This window comes from Aquila chrysaetos, chromosome 1, assembly GCF_900496995.4.
Source record: "Aquila chrysaetos chrysaetos chromosome 1, bAquChr1.4, whole genome shotgun sequence".
NCBI lineage: Eukaryota > Metazoa > Chordata > Aves > Accipitriformes > Accipitridae > Aquila > Aquila chrysaetos.
The window spans coordinates 71,513,159-71,520,634 of NC_044004.1; the positions used below are offsets into that span (position 1 = coordinate 71,513,159).

Consider the following 7,476-nt stretch of genomic DNA (forward strand, 5'->3'; position numbering starts at 1 on the left):
CCCCCCCCACCCCCCTCCGCCGCAGCTGGAGTGGTCTCGCCCGGCGGAGGTTTTCCACTGGTGACGTCAGAGGGGCGGTGTGGCGTTCCCACGGGCGTCACGGCGTGGGGGTTGGCGGCCCCGTGACCTCCCTCCCTTCTCCCCCCCCCCCTCCACCGGCGGTCGCTCTGGCCGGTTCAGCGGTGGGGGTGGGGTGTGGAGCGGTGTTCTCCCACGCGTGTATCAGCGCGGGACCCGCTCCCCTCAGCGCGGACCCCCACGCACCCCTCCCTCCGCGCCGTGTCCCGGGCGCTCGGCGGGGGAGGGACCCCTTATAACGGGGGTCTGGGCCCCGAAGCGGGAAGCGCGGGGGGGGGGGTCCCAGAGGCCACTCGTGGCGGATGGGGAGGCCTTCCGTGGGAGATGCTGCTGCAGCGCGGCCTTAGGCCCGGCTCCGCTTAAAAACCTGCCCTGCTCGCCCCCTCCCCGGTTTCCCTCGGGTTTTCCCTCCCCGGGAGGAGTGGGAGCAGAGCACGGCAGCTCATCCCTGCGTTTTAGGCGTCTCAGTACGGCTCTCGGCTCTCGGGTGGGTTTTTTTCCAGCTCCCTGCCCGCAGGGCTCAGGGAGGTTACGGGCAGGGAGAAACACAGGCCGGGCTCCACCGCCGAGCAGAAGTCGAGTTTTGGAGAGGATCTTAACTTTGCCTTTTTTTTTTTTTTTTTTTCTTTGCGCCATTCAGGATGAATTATTTGCAGGCTGCCTTTATGGGGGATGTGCACCCTCTTTTTAAGCTGCCAGCGAAGGAAATTTCACAACCCCTCAGAGCTCCCGGAAAGGTGCGGCTGCTTTTGTTGGTGGGCACGCATGCAGGCGCACCTCAGGATACACAGAAAAGGGATTTTTCGCGGCTCTGGGGACTAAACTGGCCTTCTGGGGCTGGAAACAATGGCCAGGTGTCATCAGAAAGGTGGGGTTTCCTCTTTTCCAGTGGGTTGGTGCTCTGATGTGATGAGAGCTCTAACTTTCTAGGACAACATAGGTGCTTAGCTTTCCTAAGCGTAACAGCGTACCCTGCTTTCCCCAGCGCTGGAAGGGGATTGCATCTTGTCTTGGCTCTGGGAGACATGAAGAGCGGTTGGTCACTGCCCTTGTTATAGCAACCTTTTAATCTACTTGAAGACCGTTTGTCATGGGCCTCTTGGTATTTCTTTTTTTTTCTTCTTTTCTTTTTTTTTTTCCCCTGGAAAAAAGAAACTTAATTCCTTCAGATCATGTCTTATAAACCTCTTTTTCTTACTGCTTTCTCCTCAAGCCTCTCCTTGCCTGCCCCAGCCCAGAAGCGAGATGCTGCGCTTCCCCACCATGTCCTATGCACAGTCCTCCCGGTGCTCACCCACCACAAATTTGCCCTTGTCTCTTCTGCGGCCGTGCCGTGTTACTCTCCATTGCAGTCACAGACCTTTGTATTTGCCAGGTCCTTCCCTACAGCATCCGCATCGCTGCCGGGACGGTTTGGATTTTTGTGGCGCAAGGGTCCCTGCAGTAACTCTTTCCTCCCCTTTTGAAGGCAGGTGCATCGTTTGTCTTTCTTCTGTCGCCTGGGACCACTCTTTTTGCCTGGATTTTGGAAGGTACTCGCTAGGGGTTCAGAGATGTCTTGGGAGAATTTCTAGAGCTTTCTGGGATGATGGGGGTAGCTGTTAGCTTTCTTTCTGCCCATCCTCTACTTGCTTTGCTTCCCCACTTAAGGCTTTTCTCTGTCTCCCTCTCATTTCTAGAGCTGTTTTTGATGCCTTGTACCATTAATGCTTCGAACCCTCCTGGCTCTGACTGATTTCAGTTATGAGCCATCCTGATTTCATCCCTGAAGGCTTGTGCTAATCTATTATTCTCAACTGTAATTTTATCTATCTATCTTTGTTCCTTGTTTCCTTTTTTGATTATCAAAGCATAGATGGTGGTAGTCTCACAAGCCCTCTACTGACAGTGTTTTTCTCTCTACACTGCTCCTCTATTAAAGAGAGTAAGTTGGAACGTGTATAGAGCTGCTGCAGTTTCAAAGGTGGGTCCTAGAGCTGGGTGCTTAAACTTACACCTGGCTGTGGCTAGGCTCTACCCCTCCATAAGCAAAATGTTTGGTACTTTCATGATTAAATGATTTTAAATAAAGATAACTAAAGAGTGAGAAAGTTAATTAAACGTTTTAAGGTAGGTAATTAGTACCCCTCTGACTTCTTCAGTTTTGTTTTCTGTAAAATGAAGCATTCGTGCTGCCTGCCCTCGACAGAGATTGGCCAGTGCTGGGAGCACAGGGGAGATGCAGCCAGAGAGCCGTGGAGGGAAGGGCTGGAGCTTGGCTTTCTCTGCCTTCGGACACACTGACCACTCCTTTCAGATCTCTCAGCTCTGATTCATATCCTCTCTGCTTTATATCTGCATGGTAGAGACAGAGGCTTGATTGCCATGCAAAACTGTGAGCCCTGGTTCCTGGCTAACCAGACTCGGCACCTGACTGGGCTTGTCTGCTCTCAAGTCTGGACACCCTTATCAGAAGGGCAAACTTGTGACTAGGAGTTTGTTTCCATGCTTGTGTGTGATGATCTGTAACCAGCTTTTTTTTTTTTTTTCTCCTTTCTAGAAGACCAGACACTTGGGAAAGGAAAGAGTGGTTGGTGATCCAAGTAATCCATGAGCTAGCCTAATGGCCCCGCCATTTCTGGCGGGATTTGGCGAAGAAAATATATAACAGCACTGGCCTTAGGGATCGGTAACCCAGGTTGTGTTGCATTATCTGCCACGACACCGCTGGCAGATTACAGACTTGGTGACAGGGAAGCTGCTGGCTGACTTTGTGGTCCTGCTCAGGAGGCGAGGCAGCTGGGTCCGACTCTGAGCTCACTGTCCTCTGCTCCTGTCGGGCGGTCGCTGACATTCAGGTGCATCTTAGCCTGATGGCTCTTCGTCCTGCTTCTCCTGCCCCATGGGAAAACCCTTTGCCCCCAGAGCTGGCTGCTCGTCTTCCCTGCCGCCACTCCCCAGCTCCTGCTCCAGCACGTTTCACGGAGCTGCTCGCTGCCCAGAGTTCTTGGCGGTCGTTAAGTAGCTAATGACTGGGAGGTGTGATATGTTACTCGGTTTATTACTCTGATGACTCAAGTAGCTGGGTTTAGGCCAAACCACCTCCTCATGTGATCTGCGAGGAGGAGGAAGGAGAGGTTTCCTGCTCCCCACTGTACTGAATGTGCTTTTCTGTGCTGTTTAGGGTGTTGGCTTTCCTATGCCATGTGTGACCAAGCCAGCACGACAATAACGAAGGTGTTTTTGAAAGAAACTAAAGTTACTGATGATGCACAATGCTGTTTTCCACACCTACTGCTTTGTCCCCGGGATTTGGGAAGAATGGTGGTTTAGCTCCAAAATATGAATCAGTGTTTGCTTGGTGTCTCTTGGGGTGATTCAAAAGTCCTGATAGCCTGTCGTGGAAAATAAAATCCGTCTGAAAATACACAAAAGATGCAATTAATTTTAGGTCCACGTGACTTAGAGAAAAAAAGAGAAGTTTCTTTGGAAAGCAATCTCAGCTATCTTACGCATGTCTGGCTGATGTTTCCACTAGCTGGGAACAGTGAGCAAGGCGAGAGAAGGGGTCCAGGCCAGAGTCTGCATAGACTGTGAGAAATGTTTTTTCCTTAACTTTTTGACTTGTTGCCCTGGAGATGCTGATGTTTCAAACATCCTGCTTAGTGGACAGACCGTTAATCCTTTTCCAGTGCTGTGGAAATCCCAGGCCCAGTGGAACTATGTTACTTATTAAAAAATATGCATAGGACTAACGTTTTTCTAGCATGTAGTAAAACCAGTGATTTCCACAACCTTCCTTGGGATAATGATCCTTCCACCTCCTTGGTCAGGCAGCTCCTCCCAACCAGTCATCCCTATGTCAGGAAATCGCTTGTGCTGTGTTTGGTACTGCTGCCCTAACACTGCCAGGGTTTTCAGGAAAATACAGTCCTGGGGGGGATGGACAGTAGTCACTGAAATATCACAGTGGATTAACAGGAAAAAACCTGTGGCGGTTTGCCTCTGCGCAGCATGGATGGCTGCGAGCGTGGTGGTTTCTAACTTCATAGTGCACATGCATCCCAGCACCTTATTTCTGCCACGAGCGAAGCCATCGCCTGGGTTGGTGGCTGCTGGCTGCTTTCCCATGGGACGCCTTGCACCCCTGGGATGCCCCTTTGCCCTGCCACATCCCCAGGAGCCCTTTCTAGAGTCCTCCAAAAACCATGTCCCAGGCTCCCCGTCATCGCCCTGCTGTGGGGCATCCTCCCTGCCCAAGCAGTGGGGCTGGAAGTGTTCAGCTGCTCTCCCCTCTGTGCTTCACCTCGGTTTTGGGCACCTGGGAAGAAGCTGGGAGCCAGGACTTAGTGGCAGACATGGGGATCTCGGTAGGTTTGAGGGAGGCTGCCCCGAAACGGGTTCACCTGAGGTAGCAGCGGGCGGAGGATGGATGTTTAAAACAGGCAGCGTTGCCATAGATAGCTGAGATAGCTTTCCAAAGCACTCAGCTCTGATTTCTCAAGCGTTTCAGTGACTAAAGCGTCTCAAAGCGGAGCTTTGCCACTTTAACCCAATATCCGTCTCACTGAGAAATGAGTAGCAGTAAGTCTGGGCAGCAGATGGTAAAGTCTTCCACGCAGCTAAGGAGGAGAGAAGGAATGATAGTGACAATTCTGACATCTCGTTAAATAAACATGCATGTCACTTCATCTCAGATACGAACATACACTGCAGCGCAGATGATTAAATAGAGTTCTTCATATTTAGAAGTAGGCATCTGCCTAAGAGGTGTCTGCCTGTTGAATCAAAATTTCCAAGACTTCTACATGCGGCAGCCAGCCTTTGGCTTGACTTGCTCAGTAACTCTCTGAATCTATTTTCAGACACTTAATAATTTTTTGAATAATTATTTATGCTCCGAAGACCTGCGACCTAGCTTCTTGGGGCAAAGTCATATTAATTTCCTTTTATAATGCTAGTGACGTTGAAGGGAATTGGTGTGTGAATAGCTCTCCTTAGAGCCACTGCAGCCACTTGTGCTCTCGTGCTTGCCAGCGTCTGAGGAAGGGGAGGACAACTCATTTCCATTTAGCGCACGGGGGAAATTATTTCCATTCAACCTTTAGTCTGTCTTCTGACAGACAGAAATGGGCACATTGTCCATTTAGGACATCAGTGTGGCTGTCAGCGTTTTGGTGGTAGCTTCTGAACAGCTATCAGATGGTGACACCGTTTTTGGAGGACTCCAGAAAGGCCAGGCTCTGCAAGGAGTGGTAGGGCTGCCGTGTCCCCCTGACCCACTGGCAGGTACTGGAGCCCTTAGTGGTGCAGGAGCGGTTCACCTGCCCTTACCGAGAGCACGGGGCAAATGGGAGGCAGGTAAGAGTGAGCGCCATGAAGAGCCTGGGACTTGCACAGCATTGATCGATGCTTTTCCAGAGCCCAAATCAGTGGAGGCGCTGGCCCTGTGGAGCTCCCGGTGGTCACGCACTTCCCGGCACACAGGCATTTAGAGGCAGGAGGAGTTTAGGCTGGGGCTGCCCATTAGCACTATTCATTGCAGCTGGTGCCCGGGCCCTCCCTGCTGCCCGTCCGGAGGTGGTCCGCAAACCCTGCTCTTTGCCACGTGCTCCAAGGGGCAGAAGATTCAGCCTCCTTCCCAGTGACTGTTTTGGGAGTGAGGGTATCTTACGTCAAGGTAAGGAGAGTCTTCTTGGTGTGAGCGTCATTTTTCCTTCCTTCTTCTCTTCCCCTTCAAGGTGCAAATAGATCTCTCTTGGGAGGAGCGTGAGCTCAGATTGGTTTAGTGTCTTCCATTGTGTCAGAGGAAGCACAGTTTTTGGGGACAGGCTGTGTAGAGGGCTTTCTTCCTCTCCTCTCCGGGAGGTCTGGCTGGGATCTGCTCTTCTTCCCCCTTTCAGCAGATTGCAAAATGATGTATTTGATTCCTGTGTCAAGAAAATAAACTCCAAGCAGGGGCTGAAATTCCAGCTTGCTGGGATGGTGAGCCTGAGCTGAGGAGAGGGGAAGAGGGAGAAGGGCCATGCCAGAGAGCTTTAACTCTGGTTTTGTACAGTTTTTTGTTACAGAACTTCACCCTGGCGTTGCTAAGGGGCGATGAAGGAACTTGCCGTGCTCCTGCCCTTATGCACTGGGCAGCTGTGGTCTGGGGTAGAGAATATCTGCCCGGCTTTAAAGGTGAGCATCTCTGCTGACCGACTGCTGTGTGGCCTGCCACAAACCTGGGCACGGGCTGTCTCAGCATGTGTGTTGCTTGTGCAGATTGTGTTGCTCATTAGCAGGTTTGAGACTGAGAGGTGAAGCGTAATAGGGCTCACCTGGGGACCTGACCATCTCACCACCTGACTGTTGAAGCCCTTGAGATCATCCAGTGTCCTGTTTCCAGTCCCATTTGAGCAGGTTCAGCTGTTTTTCCAGTGGTAGGGGTGCAATACTTATATCCTGCCCGATCTAAACAGTTACAAATGGGAGTCCCAGAGTTTTCCGATCTGAGTAACTGTATTTTGGAAGCTGCTCTGCAAATCGCACACGGGATATTGATGTACTAAGCTACGTTGCTGCTGTCTGGGCTCCTCTTGAAAAGCAAAGTGATGGGCACTGACGGAGAACTGTTGTCTTTGACGTGGCGATGCTGAGGATCGTTGCCTGGGCACCGCGCTCCTCACGTAAAATGGTGTTAATGTTCATCTTAGAAAATAAATGCAACTTCTGTTTTTCACGCTGTATTACCCTGGTTTCATGGTACCTTGGCGTCTCGGTAAATAAACTTGCCAGTCATCAGTTTCCAGCCGGTAAATTTGTAATGGAAGAGGGGCTGGAGCTGTGGAGCCGGCAACCAAGCCCGGGGCTGGACTTTCCCCCCGGGGGTGTGCTCGGCCGTGGCGCGGTGGTTGGGCTGCACCGGAGGCAGGGCTGCAGGCAGCTCCCACCGCCCGGCCGGCGTCCAGCCCTGGCTGGCATCCAGCTCTGCCTCACGTCACTGGTCCCGGCTGGTTGTGCAAGTGCCCCTGTACCGGCGTGCCCCCCCCCCCGATGATGACTTTTGTAACCCGGCCGGCGAGGCTCTGGGGTGCTTTGCCCTCCGGGTCTCCCCAGCTTTGCTCGGCTCTGACCGGCCTCGGCAGGAGTCAGGGAGCCCGAAATTCGGGCTGGGAAGGTCTTGGTGCCGGTGGACGTGCCAAATCGGAGGCTCCCTTTTAGGCATCTGAAGGGGTTTTGGGCTTCGCGCTCTTTCTGCAGCCGCCCTGGGCACCGCGTTGCACGTAGCTGAGCAGCCCCTGGCCCCGCTGCCCTGGGCTGGGGCAGGTGAGCTGGCAAAGCTCGAGGTTTTGCTAATCCCCAGCCGTGAAGGCAAGGGTTGGTAGCTGGCAGCTTCCCAAGCAGCTGGCTGGACTGTCTCCTCTCACCAGCTGCGTG

General features: G+C 52.6%; 1 long non-coding RNA gene across 2 annotated transcripts; it reads left to right on the top strand.

The window, feature by feature from the left end:
• Positions 1–67: 67 nt before the first annotated feature.
• LOC115347004 lies at positions 68–4,310 on the top strand. 2 transcript variants are annotated; one of them, XR_003925343.2, is made up of 3 exons: positions 68–110; positions 719–1,610; positions 2,618–4,310. It is a non-coding gene; the product is annotated as an uncharacterized LOC115347004 (long non-coding RNA). The 2 variants fall into 2 exon arrangements; XR_003925345.2 differs by lacking the exon at positions 68–110 and having other exon boundaries at positions 131–1,180; positions 1,292–1,610.
• Positions 4,311–7,476: the final 3,166 nt, after the last annotated feature.